General features: G+C 46.3%; 1 protein-coding gene across 2 annotated transcripts in view; it reads left to right on the top strand.

Moving 5' to 3' along the window:
• The window catches only part of TMEM201 (transmembrane protein 201), a 353,510-nt gene that overhangs the window by 245,113 nt on the left and 91,211 nt on the right, over nt 1-17,186 (top strand). The gene's annotated exons all lie outside the window — the stretch shown is intronic.

Genomic DNA, 17,186 nt, shown 5'->3' with positions numbered 1-17,186 from the left:
TGAGGTGGGATTTAACCCATGACTCCCTTTTATATTGTTTGTCTATATGTTATTAATGTTTCTTAAAATGTTTTGTAAAAGGTTGTAAAAACTAAATACAGATGATAAATAAACAAGTTGTTAGGCTCTCTCAGCCTCTGCTGCAAAGCACCAATACCGATATCGAGGTTTTAAGGCACAGGGGCACCCCGTTCTCCATCTGATATTTTAAAAACTACTGGATGGATTTACCCCAAACCAGTTAAGAAATTTACGTCGATGCTTTGTGCCCAAGTTGTAGCTTATTTGGTCCAAATCTGCCCAGATGTTTTCATGCTATGACTGTTCACAAACTGCACTTTTTCTCTGTGGGAAAATGAATGGGCTGAAAATTGTGGTGTTTTCCATATTTTCATTTTATAACCTATTGTTGCCACAATTTGCAGTTTGGGGTGGCCTTTGACAAACGTTTTGTTTTTAAAATTTCATCCAAATCCATCAAGTCAAATGTTATTAGCAATAGACCTTTAGAAAAAAAGGACTTTTTTCATTTCTTAAAATGCTGTCGACTTCTCTGCTGCAATGCACCATAAAGATCTCCTTATAATTCTGGGAGGTGGGGGCAGAAATCGTGCCCAAGTTGTTTCGTATATATTGGTCCAATTCCGTCCAGTGGTTTTCGCTATGTGCATGAGCAAAAATCGTACTTTTGCTCTATGGGAAAATTAATGTTCACTAGGCCAAAATGCCTTAATTTCCATGCTGTTTTTGCGGCTCCCTCTCCCTGTCCATCCTCCCCTCTGGCCCGACACACACTGCAGGGCACACACTCGATGGCTTGATCTCCTCAGACCTCCCTCTCTCCATCCCTCTGACCACTCCTCTCTCCTGGAGCGATCACTCCCTCCTCTCCTTTCTCCCTCTGTTCCCCCAACGCCAAGCCTACCCCAACACTGCCACCTACCTTCTCGGACATCCAGCCCATGAAGAGTGTGTCAGTTGAGGATTTTGTTGTCACCTTCTCTCTCTCCCCCTCCCCCCGCCCTCCACCTCTGGCTGTCTCACATCCTGACACAGCCCTGTCTCTGCCCTACTCTTCAATTTCTGATACTCTTGATGCTCTTGCCCCCGTCATGAGGATCCGTTTGAAGTCCAAAGCCAAGTGCAATTCCTGGTATGACTCTGTCCTAGCTACACTTAAACGTAAGTGAAGGGCGGCTGAGAGGAAATGGAGGGCTTCTTGTTCATCCTCTGACAAACTGGCTTGTCGCCTGCTCCAAAAGCAATACCGACTCTGTCCTCACTGAGACAAGAGTCCACATTCAAGCTCGTGTCTTTGCGGCATCTAACAACTCGGCCAAACTCTTTAAAATCTGCAAGGAGCTGGCTAACCCTGCTGCAGTCTCTACCCCTCCTGTTGCCTCCCAGGCTCTTTGCAATGCCCCTGCCTCTCAGTTTATCTCAAAAAACCAGGACAATCCTGTCCACCCTCTCCACCTCCTCTCCGTCTGTGCTTGCTGACCCTCCTTCAGCCGCTCCTCCACCCTCCTTCTCGTCCTTTCCTCTTTCCTCCCCTGATGAGGTCGCTGGACGAGTCCGAGCTATAAAAGCCTCATCAAAACAGGTTCGTCCCTGTTCCTCTAAAACCATCAAGGACCACATTGGCACCCTCGCTCCGGCCCGTCTGAAGCACTCCCTTGTGCATCCTCTTCTCAAGAAACCCACAGCTGATCCTTCTTGTCCGGCTAACTATCGCCCAATTTCCAGAACTCTCTTTCTGGGCAAACTCCTGGAAAAGTTGTCCATCGCTCAGCTTAACCTTCATTCAAATTCTGTTGGCTGTCTCCAGGACTACCAGTCTGTTTTCAGAGCTGCCAGAAGCACGGAAACTGCTCTCCTGAACATCCGTGAAGATCTGCTCTCCAACCTTGACTCTAACATTCCCCTCTAGCCTGGCTGACCTCTTTCCTCTCTGATCGACCCTCCCAGGTCCAACTTGGGTCCTTCCTATCACCTATCTCCCTCTCTACCTGTGGTGTTCCCCAGGGGTCTAACCTCTCGCTCTGGCTTTTCAACCAATACCTGGCAACTTTCGCCCACTGCATTGCCAGCTTCTGCTCAAATTTCCAGTGCTACGCTGATGACACTCGACTCATTTTCAGGCTGTCCTCGGCCACCTCCTCTCTCTCATCTGATTGCCATTCAAGATTGGTGTGCCACCAATGATCTTTGTCGGAATGCCAGCAAGACGGAGATCCTCCTCATTGCACACCTTCACCATCCTTTCCCCGCACTCTCTGGCCGGCCTCCCTTGGCCCTCCCCCTACCCCCAACTGCGAGGCGAAGAACCCCAGGGTCATCTATGACTCCACACTTTCCTACTGCACCTCCTCCGAGGTACTCTGCCTTTCCTCTCCTTCCCCCAGAAGTTCATGGTCTCCCAAGCTCTGGTTCTCTCAAGGTTGGACTATTGTAACAGCCTCTTTCTAAATCTACCTGTATCAACTCTCTGCCCTCTGCAACTAATCCAGAACAGGACTGCGAGACTTGTCCTTGGCCTCAAGCCCTGGGATCGTATCTCTCCAGCTCTGAAAAATCTCCATTGGCTCCCAGTGAATGCAAGGATTACATTCAAAGCCCTCTGCGTTGTCCACAAGGCTTTCTGAGGATTGGGTCCAAAATACCTTCAGCTATCCCTCCGCAAATACCTCCCCTCTCGAGCTCTTCGCTCCTCTACCTCGAACTCCCTCAGGGTCAGTCGTTTTTCAAAGAAACGAGCTGAGGGTAGATCTGTCTTCGGCTGGGGCCTCCCTCTGGAACAGCCTCCCTGCCACTCTAAAACTTGAGAATCGTCTCCGGTTCCGGAAGCACCTCAAGACCTTTCTCTTTGCCTCTGCCTTCGCTCTCCCTCTCCCCTGCTGATATGTACTCTCTTGGCACCATGCACCTGGCCACCCTCCGTCCTCTGGGCCCAGGAACCTGCTCAGCCTGCCACCCTCCCGGACTTCCTCCGGGCCACCCCTTGCACTGGGGTTTGTATCTGTAACCATACAGCCCCCCCCTACTTTTCTTCCTGCACTTATCAGACCTACCCTGTCTGCTGCCTTAAACCCAGCACTTGCCAATTGCTGGCTGCACTACCACTGTTTGTTGCCATTTATTTATTTATTTATTATGACTTTCTCCTTTGCTCCGCACTTTCCTCTTCTCCTCTTCTCCCCCTCTCCCATGCACTCGCGCATTCTCAATGTCACTGGGCCTAGTAAGATCGTTTTTTGTTCTCCCCTGTTCGTCTCCCTTGCCGCGCTCTGAAACACTTGTGTACGAGCGTGATAGAAATAAAATGTCAATATCAAAATCATCAGATTATTCCCAAGTTCCGATCTGGGTGTTTTGGGAGGGTGGGGGGGGGGGCGGTCCGGAGGGTGCGGCAGAAGTACAAGTTTGCAGAGTTTCAGACAAATACGCCACGCAAAACAGTTATTAGCAATTCACTTGCTGATGGCGCAAGATATTCCCTTTAACTAGTGTGTGTGTGTGTGTGTGTGTGTGTGTGTGTGTGTGTGTTTCTGAGGCTTGTGGATCTGCTTAGATCACATGCTATGCATAGGCTGACATCTAGTGGCAGTCGCAGAGTATTACATGATTTGTTGTCGAAACTCAAAGGGACCTAGACTGGGCGTGTCAATAATACTATCCCTAGAGTGTTGTCTACTGTACCCATGGTCCTTCACGTGTCGAGGTCCCTTAGATTGTTTTTTTTCTGCCACCATGGTCGGTCGATAGTTTGCACAGGTCTTCTCGCTAACGCCTTTGATTAGACCAAGTTTAATTTTGGACTTCCTTGCTATTTTTTTCTGCCCAAAAACCCTAAAGGACCATCAAACCAAACGTTGGGCCACCCACGCCATGCAGGCTGAGACCTCCATAGACATGGCGGGGGAATCAAGTGAGGCTAGCATCAACGTCCTTAGTGATGCCAAAGTCAATTAGGGGTGAAAGGAATCCCATGTTCGAAACCCCAGCTCCAACAAGCAGGCCAGTGGTCCTGTGACCGAGAAATCACCCGGCGGCTCAGACACGCACACTTCTTGACACACTGAACACACACCCCACGGCTGACTGTCGGCCGCACCGTCGACCGTTCAGAGCCACACAGTGTTGAAGGAAGGGTCCTCTAAGTCATCCCTGTCCTCTTGGTCATCGCACACTCCACACAACAGGCCTCCAAAACAGGCAGTAAAAGCAATTTCAGACACTCCTTTCACGCTCTTAAAGGCATGTGACGAAAAGGCACTCTGGCGGCCCCTGCCTCCACGTCCAAAATGAATTTATCCCCCAAAAAAAATCCCAGTTACACCTTCTAAAATAAAAAAAGTCAAACATCAAAATCTTCGAAGCTCCTACTGTCCAAGCCTTCTACCCCCCCAAGATGGAGGCCTTTCTCCCTCTGAAGACACCATCTGAAGGGCCATGCATCACAAGGACCCTATACCCTTGCAACTAACCCCTAACACCTCAATTTTCCAAAATCAATCAACTGAGTGGAACACAGAGAGCTTGGATAGGTTTATGAGGAGAATGTCCTGCTTTGTAGACTTCATGGACCGGCACCCTGATGAACTCGAACCTTCAGGGCCCTACACAGAAAGGAGTGGGCAGGGAGGAACCATCTTCTAAAAGGCCTGCCTGGACGCTGCACAGCCCAGCACTTCCACCCAAACCCAGGCCACCTCACAGTACCTTGATCTTTATATTATAGACCCCTCAGGTTCTGAGGATCCTGTATCTCAGGGAGATCAAGGGGACTAGTATGGCCAGGACCGATATGACGATCAGGACATCTATGTCATCCAATCACAAGACCATTAAGATCAGCCAGTGGTTCACGTTCCAGTTGACAATCTGCTCCAGTATAATGAGCTACTTCTCAAGGCTGCCCAGCAATTAAAAAAAAAAAAGAATTAAAACAAAAAAACAGGAGGCCCTTGTTGACCAGGAGTTTAGGGAGGACATGTTTGGAGACAAGAAATCTGCCACACAATATACCCTCCCACCCCCCCTACAATCTATCCAAAGGTGTATTCACCCTTCTCTTCTTACACCACACCTTACAAGAGCGGTCAACCCCTGCATGGAGAAAATATTCAGGCCAGCACCCACTGACCCTCTTTAATCAGGTCAGTTTAAACTGGATTCCTTGATTGTCACCACTAGAATGAAAAGGGCCGGCACACCTCTAGCCTCTGCGGAGGCTCCCCATGATAATGGAAGCACAAAAATCCTTTGGCAGAAAGTGGCTTCCTCGGCTGCCCACCAAACTACAATAGGCAACAATACCACCCTGCCGGATAGCCAAGGTTGCCATAAATGGGACGAGCTGGAACAACAAATGAAGGTAGTCCCGAGCCCCTTCAGTCACAGCTTCTAGAAACTGTCAGAAGGCAAGTAGGTGGCTAACTGCATTTTAAAAAACAACCTTGATGCCACGGACTATGCAGGCCACATCATAGCCGAGGACACACAAATCAAACGCCATGGTTGGCTAAGGCAGTCGGGGTTCGAACTAGAGACGCATGCCACATTACTCAACATGTCGAATGAACCTACTGCCCTGTTCGGTAAGTCAGTCGAAGATGCTCTAGCGTAATAAGGCACACTAAAATCTCTTGGACACTTATTCAACAAACTTTTGGTCCAAAGGGGATCTTTTAACACTAGAATGTTCCGCAGCCAGGGCCCACAATGCTCTTCTGGTTACAATCCAGCCAGCCAGCCACCATTGTGGGGCACCTCACAGGGACAGTCTTTCTCCTCCTCCAACTTTCAACAGGGTTACAGAAGGTCTAGAAGCAGGGATAGAGCCTCCTCTACCAGAGGCTCCACTATACCCAAGCAGTGACGCCCTGCTCCAGTAGGAGGTCGCATCTCACAATTCCCCCGTGCATGGGAGGAGATCGCTTCAGACAAGTGGGTGTTATCCGCCATGGCGGGCGTATACTGTATAGAGCTTCTGCAAAGACCATCCAACCACCCCCCAAGACACAGAAAGATGACACTAGAGTAAAGGTGCATACCATTGGAGGAGGTGAAAGCCCTGCTGGAAAAGGATGCAATAGAAATGGTCCCAGCAAATCAGGTAAACAAGGGTATTTATTCAACACACTTGTGCCGAAGAATGACCTAACATTTCTCCGGTACTAGACCTGCACCCAGCGAACAGGTATGCCAGGCCTCAAAACCTTTGCATGCCAACGCTTCAAAGGGAATTCCTCTTAAAACAGGGGGATTACATGGCAACATTGGATATGAAAGATGCATACTTTCATATTTCAATGTTCCCAAGGCACAGAAAGTATCCACGCTTTCAAATAGCAGAAGAACACTACCAATTCAAGGTGCTCCCTTTCGGCATAGTCTCAGCACCAAGGGTATTTACAAATGTACTAGCAGTAGTAGCGACGCACCTATGCAGAGAGTCAATCCCAGTGCATCCTTACCGGCCAGTAATCCAGATAACGGGGGAGTCGCCTCAAATTTGCAGAGACCAACACCCAAAGAACAATCCACCTTCTTTTCCAATTGGGATTCTCCATCGATGAGAAAAAAAATTAAGTCCCTGACCCAGTCAAACAAAACAATTCCTGGGAGCAATCATAAAAACAAAGGAGGGGCTAGTCTTCCCTCAAACGAAAGAGTTCAGAACATGCTGTTGCAAATACCTCACTATCTAGCCGGTTGCCATATAACTGTACGCAAGACAATGCTTCTGCTCGGAATGATGGCCTCATGCATTTTGCTAGTTGCACATGCGTGGCTGCGCATGCGCCCAATGCAGGAGTGGTTAGCAAAGCCATGGTCCCGGGCAAGCGGTCAGTGGGACAATAGTGTTTTTTTTCACTAATCCTAGCACAGGCTCTTCGCTAGTGGTACAAGGGCAACTTGTTAAAAGGAAAATCCTTTTGCAAGCCAACAGTTCAAGCGATACGAAATACAGACGCCTCACTCTCCGGATGGGAAGCCCATTACCTTCACCACTCGGCACACGGCCAGTGGACACGCACCATAGCCAAAACCACATCAACCTTCTAGAACGTCTGGCAGTTCTCAAGGCTCTGCAAGCATTTCAGCAGCATCTAGTAGGTCAGACAGTGCAAGTCCTTACAAATGGCACCACTGTCTCGTTTTACCTAAACGAGCAGGGAGGCACACACTGTCCAGGCTATCCCAAGAATGTGGAAGTGGGCACTCAAGCGGAACATGTTCCTAGTCTCAACACGTTGCAGGGGAACTCGATGCTCTAGCAGAAACTCTGAGCAGAAATCGTCTAGCCAAAGATCACGAGTGGCAACTCAATAGAGATATTCTAGACTAAATCTTCTCCTTGTGGGGGTTAGCCTTCTTTAGCCTTGTTCGTCGTAAGCCGAAACGCACAATGCCCATACTTTGCATCCAGGTTTCCCCAACCAGAGTCCAAAGAGGGAACGCCCTGTGGATGAGCTGGTAAGGGAAATGTGCTTATGCTTTTCCTCCGACACCACTGCTCAGAAGGATAGAGGATAGTTCATAAGATACACCAGGAACAAGCCACGCTAATCCCGATGGCTGCAATCTGGTCAAGACAACCATGGGTTCCACATCTGCTCAAAATGGCGATGTGCAAACCAATCAAACTTCCATGCTCCTCCAACATGCTGTCCCAGCAGGAGAAGACTGCACTACAGCCATATCCTTAGTCTACGAACTTTGCAGCCTGGCTCCTGAAGTCAGAGTCCAGGCACTTAAAACTTCCTCAAAGGTGTATGGATATCCTAAAGAGGGCACGGAAACCCAACACCAGACACTGTTACTTCAACAAGTGGAAAAGGTTTGTGGTTTGGTGCCGATCACAATCCTTAAATCCAATTAAATGTTCCCCATCCAACATTCTACACTACATGCTCTATCTTCTAGACTCTGGCCTAGTATTTAACTCCAGCAAGGTACACCTAGCAGCCCTGTCTGTGTACACCACTTCGCAAAACAGTGTCTTGGTGGAAAGTTTCCGTTATCAAAGCTTTCATGGAGGGAGTTAAGAGACTATACCCTCCCATGTCTAACTCTCCACCAGGTTGGAACCTTAATGTTGTGCCCTCAAAACTCATGGGCCCGCCCCTTGAGCCTATGCACAAAACCAGCCTAAAACACTTGACCTACAAAATCGCCTTTCTGGTAGCCATCACCTCGATAAGATAGCTTAGTGAACTACAGGCACTATCTGTACAGGACCCTTTCTTTGCAATCCACACAGACAAGGTGGTACTTGGAACACATCCTAGGTTTTCACCAAACTTCATATCCAAGTTCCATGTCAACCAATCCATTGAACGACCTACTTTTTTCCAAAATCCATCTAACTCTGCTGAAAGAGGCCTCAATACATTAGGATGTAAGGAGTGCAGCATTGTCCTGTGTAAACAAAACCTCTAAGGAAAACAGACCAGCTCTTTGTTTCCATAGCACTTGGTAGGGACGGTGATCAAAATTATTTTTAGAACGCTGTCTCAAGAGGGATAGTAAAGTGCATACAGCTTTGCTATTCACTTTCAAAGAATACCCTCCCTTTCACACCAAGAGCTCACTCTTTTTTTAATTTTATTTTTAATTTTATTTTTTGGTTTACAGAACCTTTACAAATATATTCTCAGTTTTACATCCACAAATCTCATAGTATCAACCATAATACATAAGCCACCCTAACATAGCATAAAGGTTTACATATTCGTGCAAAATTAGCAAATGTGCAAGATCCTCAAATGTGCAAAATCTGCAATTTGCAAAATCAATCTTTAGCATCGGCATCGATGGCAACCACAATGTACAAAATCAGCAATGTGCAAAATAAGCAAGGTGTATTATCACAATATTACTTAGCAGGTTTTTTTCTGTAATTGAGTACACAAATATAACCCTGTATATGGTCGACCCAGTATCATATGATATTACATTTTCTCTTACTAACTTTGTCCTTATTACTTCACTTCATGATCTATAAAAACATGAACCTGTATGCTACTTGTACTAAAAGATAACTTATTCAGTCATAGGTTTTTAAAAGCTCAATTTCTTTTTCAATCACCTTCAGGAAGACACCAATGCAAAAATTAGCGCATTTCCTCGACCTAACATTAAACGACTCCTTAATGATTCAGTGCAACCCTCAAAATTAATATTAGCAAACTTCATTAAAAACTTTGACCTAGCATCTCTAAAATATTGACATTTCAAAATAAGATGTTTTAGTGTCTCATAACGTTCTTCACAATTGGGAAATCTGCAAGCCATGGATATGAGTGTTTTTATGGGAACCCCAAAATTGTCTGTTCCAATGTGTACATTTGGTTGAATTTAAACCTCATAAATACATGCGTGCATCTTACATGGAAAAATTGTCAAATAGGAACAGCAACCAACACACTTTCTTGAAAATTTAGCATATTCATAGTAGGTGCTAAATTTAGATAATTCACTAAAGGTTTTAATCCCGTTTCGTTCAAGCACATTTTTTTTTTTTTACATATCCAGGACGTGCTATTAGGTCCCATTGTTCTACTCCTAGTTCCTCTAAAATTGTATGCATCCTTCTATTAAGTCATAAACGAGCTGGAACTACACCCCTTGGTCATTAAATTAAGATCACAATACAGCGAGTTCCCAACGGGGGAAAGAATTCTAGAATAATTAGATAGTTCTCTCCAGTCTTTTCGACAGGATAACGAGATAATACCTTATTCATGCCGTAGGATACATTTCGGAATGGAAAGGGCACATTTTAATGCAGATTTTAATAAGCCCACTTGTATCACATCCAACTGAGTATTCAAGTTAATAGTACAAATATCGATGGCATATAAAATTACAGGTTCCACCTTTTAAAGACATATAAAATCTAATAAGGGTATCACAGAGAATGTACAATATTTGGCATATATAAGTTTCATCTGACTGGCTAAAGGTCTAATTTTTAAATTGATTTATTCTATCCAGGATTAAATGGTTGACACCTTACTAAAACGATACCCCAAATAAATAAATTAAAGACTTGGGATATTATCTCATCACCTATTTTACACACACACTTTCTTGGCTTTTTCCTCCGCATCAAGTGTCATGATATTCGTTTTTTGCTAGGTTCGGCGTTAAGTTGTGATTGTATGCAAACTCAGAAAACTGCAATTTAACTTGTAGGCCAGTAGGCGTGAGATTGAACAAAATATCGTCCGTGAAGGCAATCCAGTGAATCCTTAGCGAACACAACCTTACAGCAAACGTATTGGTACCTTTCCAAATCTCAATCGTATCGGAGAGATATATATTAAATAAAATCGCTGCAAAATTGCAGCCTTGTTTCAGACTCAAATGAGAATTGATGGGTTCAGTGACTGCTCCCCCTTTTTGTAATTCTGATTCTATAGGATGTATTGGAATGGAATTTCATAATCCAGTATATAAGATGGTCTGGAATTCTTAAGGACTCCATTTTAGTCCATAATATATTTCGAACAACCGTGTCAAAAGCAGAAGTCATGTCTATGGATGCTAGATATATAGTGCGAAGTTCGTTGTTTTTAGTGCCGGCTAGTAAATGCACCATTATTGTGCCATTAAGAGTAGTTCACATCGATTTTCTGAATCCAACTTGATATTTTGAATAAACTTGGTGGGTGCCAAGGAATAGTTCAAGATTAGCATTTATAAGAATGGAAAATATTTTAGCAGCAGCCTCCGTTAGGAAAATAGGCCTATAATTTTCCGTTTTAGCAGGGTCACCAGTCTTAAAAAATTGGGATGAGAATCGAGGTCAACCAAGTCTCAGGAAGAGTCCCTGAACTTTATATGTAATCAAATTTTATTTTTTAGAATTCCTGCCCAGAAATGTCTTCTGCTTTATAAACACGAGGGAATCTGATCTGGACAAGGAGCTCAAGAATTTGAGTTTATTTATAGCCCATTCAACATCAGAAGTAGACCAATTGAGTTGATTTGCAGATGCTTTAGGAACACTATTATATCCAATGTGTGCAAATCTCATAGGCAAACGATATTTTTAGCTAATACTCTCTCCAGGTTTCAGCCTGGATGGCGCTAGCTGTTATGGGTCTATTCCCTCTTTCACAGTTTTTAATAAAAGACGTTATTATTCTTGTATTATACAAAATGAATCTACTTTTAGGCTATTGTACATTATCGATAAATACGTATAAATTGGCGCATTTTCACTGTATTCAATTGGATTTATAATGACCTGCTCCATGAAGGGTAGCAAAGAGTTTGATACACAAAAATAGTCAATCATGGAGCATGATAAACCACATCTCCAAGTGAAATCTGGTGAATTTACTACATATTTGACAATTGACATTTTCCAATCATTAAAAAAGAATTCCACAATTTACCTCTACTACATGGACCTTTTGTTAGCTTATTACAAGATTTCAATAACACCAATATAATTAAATTCACCTCCCCAAATTACATGGAATTAAAATCGCCACCAATGATAATGTCCACATCTGAATAATTTGAATGTTTTTCAAAGCACATGTCCTAGTCGTCCAATACGACAGATATTGTATTTGTGTGGATTCCAATACAAGCATAACAGCAGTATAGATTTCTTAGCACTGGATTTTAGAGTTAGAAGTACTGCTATTAGGTGATTAGAAGAGTGAACCCTCTTTGCAACATAATCCAATGAATTCTTTATTCCAATGGCAAGGCCCCCAAACGGACAACCTTCAAAACCTTTTTCAGCGTATGAACAGAAAGTACAGTAATGGGGGGGGGGGTGTATCTAAATCATCCTGCTTCATGCTCTCTTGGATATATAAAATATCAGGTAAGGCACTTAAACTAAGGGAGGACAACCAACACAACATATTCCGATATCCATAGGAATTCCATGAATCTAGGGCAAGTTTACATATATTCTATGGGTTGCTTGAACCTAATTTAGAAGCAAAATTAGTTTTAAGCAATGGTTCAATCCACAACATCTCATTATTTCTTGCAATAGCGAGTAGTTGTGATATACAACATTTTTCATCATTAGAACCACTGGAGACATTCAAATCACAGCATGATACAGCTTTCTGTTTCTCCGCTTCATAATGTAAGAACTGTGCAGCGTTATTCACATTATTAAATGTATGTAATGTGAAACCCAATTTCGAATAGTTCTTGCCTGAATGACCATATAAGTTTTAATACTTGCTCTGGATATAAATTACAAGTCATTCCATGGTTATTATGAGATGCAAGAGCTAGATCATCAATCATTCGAGGTGAGTATTCTCAGTGGAGGTATTGAATATAGTAGACTTAACAAGTAGGTGCGATTTAATTCAGGAAATCCCCACAATATCAGCTCTACCTTCCAAACCAATCAGATTAATACCCTTTTCATCGGGACTTGCTTCATGATGTTTGTCATTATTGGACGTAGTTTGCCTATCAGATTTCATTTCAATTTGTTTGATGGAGTACTCCTCTTTATTCCCAACCATAGTATTTACCGCACCTATGACTAGTTTCCAAAGACAAATGACCACATTTCATAGCTTTCTCTAGATCTGCCAAATCATACTTTTTAGAAGGAATGTTATCATTACCTATAAGAGGGGTATGTACATCACTTGTATGCTGCATGCTACGTTCCGTATCTTTAGCCTTATCCTCATTAGCAATAGCTTACATAGCTGTACCTATTTCACAAAATTTACCAGCCCCAATACGAACAACAGAGTCATTAGGTGGACTATTTACCCGAGTTACCTCTTTCATAGGCTTAGCACACATTTCAGAATAAAGTTCTTTTTGCTTAATTTGATTACTACGATTATTTGATGAGGTTGTAATGACTTAATATCAATCTCTCTTAAAGCATCAGTCATGTTAGACGGAGTGGAAATATTGGTACATTTTCTACCATCAATGGGGAAAATGAGTTGCTAGCGTTCTTTGAGCTTTTGCATCTTCATTCAATATAGTTGGGTTTTATTCTCAGCGATTTTGGAATTACTTGTACTCATACAATCGTTCAAAGACGCATGTTTACAATTTGGCCTTTGTAGATCTTCACCTCCATGGGATTGTTTTTCCAAATTAACCACACTGAGTTTAATATTATTAATATTAGAGCTCAGATTTAATTCTCTTTGGTTAATTGCTTAAGGTCGATAGTATCATCATCCACGCTTGCACTAGTGTGTGGTTCAACCAAATTCTCGTTTACCGATTCAGGAGTGTTCATTTTCATTTTATTTTGTTTTATTCATTGGCGGATCGCCTCTTGTCTGTACGCTTAATAGATTGTTGTTGCTTACGACAACATGGAGACATAAATATTGGTTTATCAGCCATTAATTCATTAGAGGAAATCATTTGAGATTCAATCTCGATAATATTAGTCTACACCTTAGGACTGTCGGGTGACTCAACCACTATAACGTTAGAATTGGTCGAGCTTAGGTTTTTAACAATATTAAAGTCATTACTAAGATGTTGCACTGCCACATTTGTTAGCCTTAACTCATTATAAAATCACTAAGAATAATGCTTGTGTTAGACTTAATTAAATTATCATCACAACAATGGATACCATCAAAATCATTATTACATTGTGTGCCCTGCTCATGCCTGATTACAACCTTTTGGTTCATGAAGCACAGCAGTAGAATTCAGACAGGAATCCAATTTCTCCAGCATGGATTCACATGCTCATGAAATTCCAAGTCGTCAGGCTGGGAATCCTCGGTAAAGAAAAATCAGTTTCATTTCTGAACTGTCTTCCTCCTAATCACCAATCACTGGTCTCTGGGTCATACTGCCCCCAGCCAATGACTGCCCTCTATCTAAGCCCCTCCTCTGGCAGCCTTCTTCAGATTTTTAACACACGTTCAAGTGTTGGGAGTCCTCGAGCTTTTACTGCGTTTTGCGATTTTTAATCTCATTTTTTGGTCAATCGAGCCTCAAGCTCCACCGTTTCTACTTCCGATCAACGGGGACCCGTTTTGGAATTTTCTACGCCCCTCAAGGGCGAAGTTCTCGTTGAGTTTCACTTCTTGGAGGATTCCGGAAGATCTTTGAGGCCTACCCTGCATGGACATGGGCCAGGACAAAGGAAACACGACGCCTGGATCCAAGCTGTTCAGGAGCTGCCCTGGATGCGGATTGCAGAATGTCTTCAAGGAGGATGAGCATTCCAGATGCCTCTACTGCCTTCACGAAGACAAAACGCACGTGGACAAGGACTGTGTGTTTTGCAAGAACATGTCGTAGCGGACTGAGGGATCGGCGGATCGCCTCACCAACTGGCTGATAGGTGAGAAGTCGTCATCCAAGCGGTATTATATGACCTTTGAGGGAGCTCCGGCGACGGGGGCCCAACAAAAAGCAAAGCACCGCGAATCCGCAGGCACCGTGAGTGCCGAACGGTTGGGCTCCTTGGTTGCCAGGCAGAGCGCACTTTCACCGACGCCATCAACCATGAACCAACGCTCTGGCTCGGGGAAGAGGAAATCAGAGAACCGGGTAAGCTTCGGGAGAAGCCCTGGTCGATCCCGACGGAGACAGCCGAGGGGGAGCGAGGCGGTGACCCTCGCCCCAAGGTGTGAAGGCCTCAGGCACGCCCAAGGTCGTGAAGGCCTTGATTCACCTGGCTAAGGCCTCTATCGAAGGAGTTGCGGCGGCCCTTGTGAAGCCTGTGGAGGTGACCCCAGTGGAGGCGACCTCGGGGCCTAGAGTTTCCCTGCCACCGCGGAGGGAAGCCCCTTTTCAGCCCATCAATAAGACCCCCATGAAACCCCGGGTGGAAAAGGGGAGGGCGGTGCCATCACGGACACAGATACAGCCTCTGAAGAGGAGCTAGCTGGAGTCGCGAAGATCCTGAACAAGAAGTTCGAGGAGGTCCGGTCCCACGAGAGGGATCCCGACGAGGCAGACTAAGAAAGCGACGGTGGTGCCGACGAGGAGCCCGTGCAGGCGGAGTATTCCACTCCCCAACCGTCGTGCCCGTCGCAGCCGGTACCTGGGCCACAGGACAACTCAGGAGCAATCTTGATGGCGATCCAGGCCTTGTGTACTGAGATAAGGACAAGGTTGCCCTTAGCCCCAACGGACGATCCAGCGGAGCCTGGACCGTCGGGAAGCCCTCCAGGCAGGCGGAGGAGAATTCACCCCCCCCACCCCTTCCAGTCTTCTCTGTGCTCGCAGCCTTCTTCTCCTTCTCCTGATCCGAGGAATGACACAGGAACAGAGACGGCCAAGATGGGGATGGATGACTACGGTGGTGACGACTGGATGGGCCTTCCATCACCACCTCCTCGGGCCTCCCCGCCCGACGAATTTGGCTCCTTCCACGCCATGATCACCACGGTATCCGAGCTCTTCCAGCTCTGCCCAGAGGAACAGAAGGAAGGTTTCCTCTATCAACGGCGTGAGGCCAAGAGGAAGACGGTCCTCTCGATTCCTTAGCTTGACAACATCTGGGACGAGGGGCTGTTGCTCCTGAAGAACCCGTCCACGACTCCTGCCAAGAGACCGGTTTGAGAAGAAGTACCGTGTCCTGGATTCCCCCCCCCCCCCATGTGCCTTTGGGCGCAGCCGACCCTGGATTCGGTCATCTCCTTGGCGGCCAAGAAGAAAGCGGCGGGGGCGACGGCTTCAACTTCGACCTCCCCGGCGGACGGCGAGGGAAAGAAACTAGACGCCATGGGACGGCGGGGTCATCTCGTCGGCGGCGACGACTATTAAAGCGGCCAACGCCCTTGCTATTGTAGCTCGCTAACACAGGGAGCTGTGGTTTAAGATCGCTCCCCTGCTGGACTTCCTCCCGGACGACAAAAGGGCTGAGGCCTTGGAGATCCTACAGGAAGGCGAGGTGGCGTCGGACCAGACCATAACGGTGGCCACGGACATTGCTGACACCGGTTTTCGCCAGATGGCAACAGCGTTTGCCTCCGCCGGCATGGTTGGCTCAATGCGACCGATTTCTGCCAAGACGTGCAGACCAGAGTTCTGGACATGCCCTTCGACGGGAACAATTTGTTTGGCAAGACAGTGGATGAGTCACTGCAGGTCATCAAGGTCGACACGGAGACGGCTCGGGCCTTGGGTGTTCTGCAACGACGCCCGCCCTTTCGGAACACCGGAGGCAAGCAAGGTGCCTTCAAAGAATTCGGCCGCGGCTCCTCGACGTACCGCCAAGCGTCGCGCTCCTTGTCGCAGGTGGCCTACAGAGGACGCGGCAAGTCAGGAGGATCTCGTCATCGCCAAGGCCGGCCAAGCAGGACTGAACCGGCCGTAGCGCCGTGTCCCCACCTGAGCACCCCGGTGGGAGGCCATCTGGCGAAGTTCATCAGCGTGTGGGAGTCATCTCCACTGACCGATGGGTGCTGGATGCCCTGGTCCGCGGACACACTCTCGAGTTTCTAAAGTGCCCCTGCATTCCGCCCGTGGTCAGGAAGGAAAACCACGTCCCTCAACTGCTGCTAGAAGTAAGGGCGATGCTGAAGAAAGGAGCCATCGAGCTTGTCCCAAAGAGGCTGCAGGGCTCCAGAGTGTACTCACACAATACTTCCTCGTAAGAAAGAAGACCGGCGGCTGGCGACCCATCCTGGACCTTCGTCGTCTAAATGGGTACATCAAGTCCCAGAAGTTCCAGATGGTAACCCTCCAGCACGTGATGGGACAGCTGGAGGAAGGTGACTTCCTATCGTCGCTGGACTTGGAGGATACCTACTTCCACATCCCCATTCTAAAAGGACTTCGAAAGTTCCCGAGATTCGTAGTCCAAGGGTCGACACTATAAGTTCAAGTCCCTTCCCTTCGGATTGAAGTAGGCGCCCAGGGTATTCACCAAGTGTCTAGCACGAGTGGCAGCGCGGCTGCGCCTGCAGGGATGCAGGTCTACCCCTACCTGGACGATTGGCTCATCCGAGCAAAGACGAGAGAACTTGCTGTCGCGCACACAGCAAAGACTGTCCAACTGCTCATGGATCTGGGATTCTCGATCAACTTCGCGAAATCCCACTTGGTGCCGTCGCAAGTCGCCCTGTTCCTGGGAGCCAGGCTCGACACAGTGGCACGGTTGGGTTCTCTGTCAGAGGAAAGGACGAGGGCCATCCTGGGCAAGGTTCAACGGCTGTCGACCATGGACGTGGCCTGGG

This window comes from Ambystoma mexicanum, chromosome 8 (assembly GCF_040938575.1).
Source record: "Ambystoma mexicanum isolate Mex_15411 chromosome 8, UKY_AmexF1_1, whole genome shotgun sequence".
NCBI classification, from domain to species: domain Eukaryota; kingdom Metazoa; phylum Chordata; class Amphibia; order Caudata; family Ambystomatidae; genus Ambystoma; species Ambystoma mexicanum.
The sequence above is the reverse complement of the archived record's forward strand: the minus strand, read 5'-3'. Positions and strand labels throughout refer to the sequence as shown.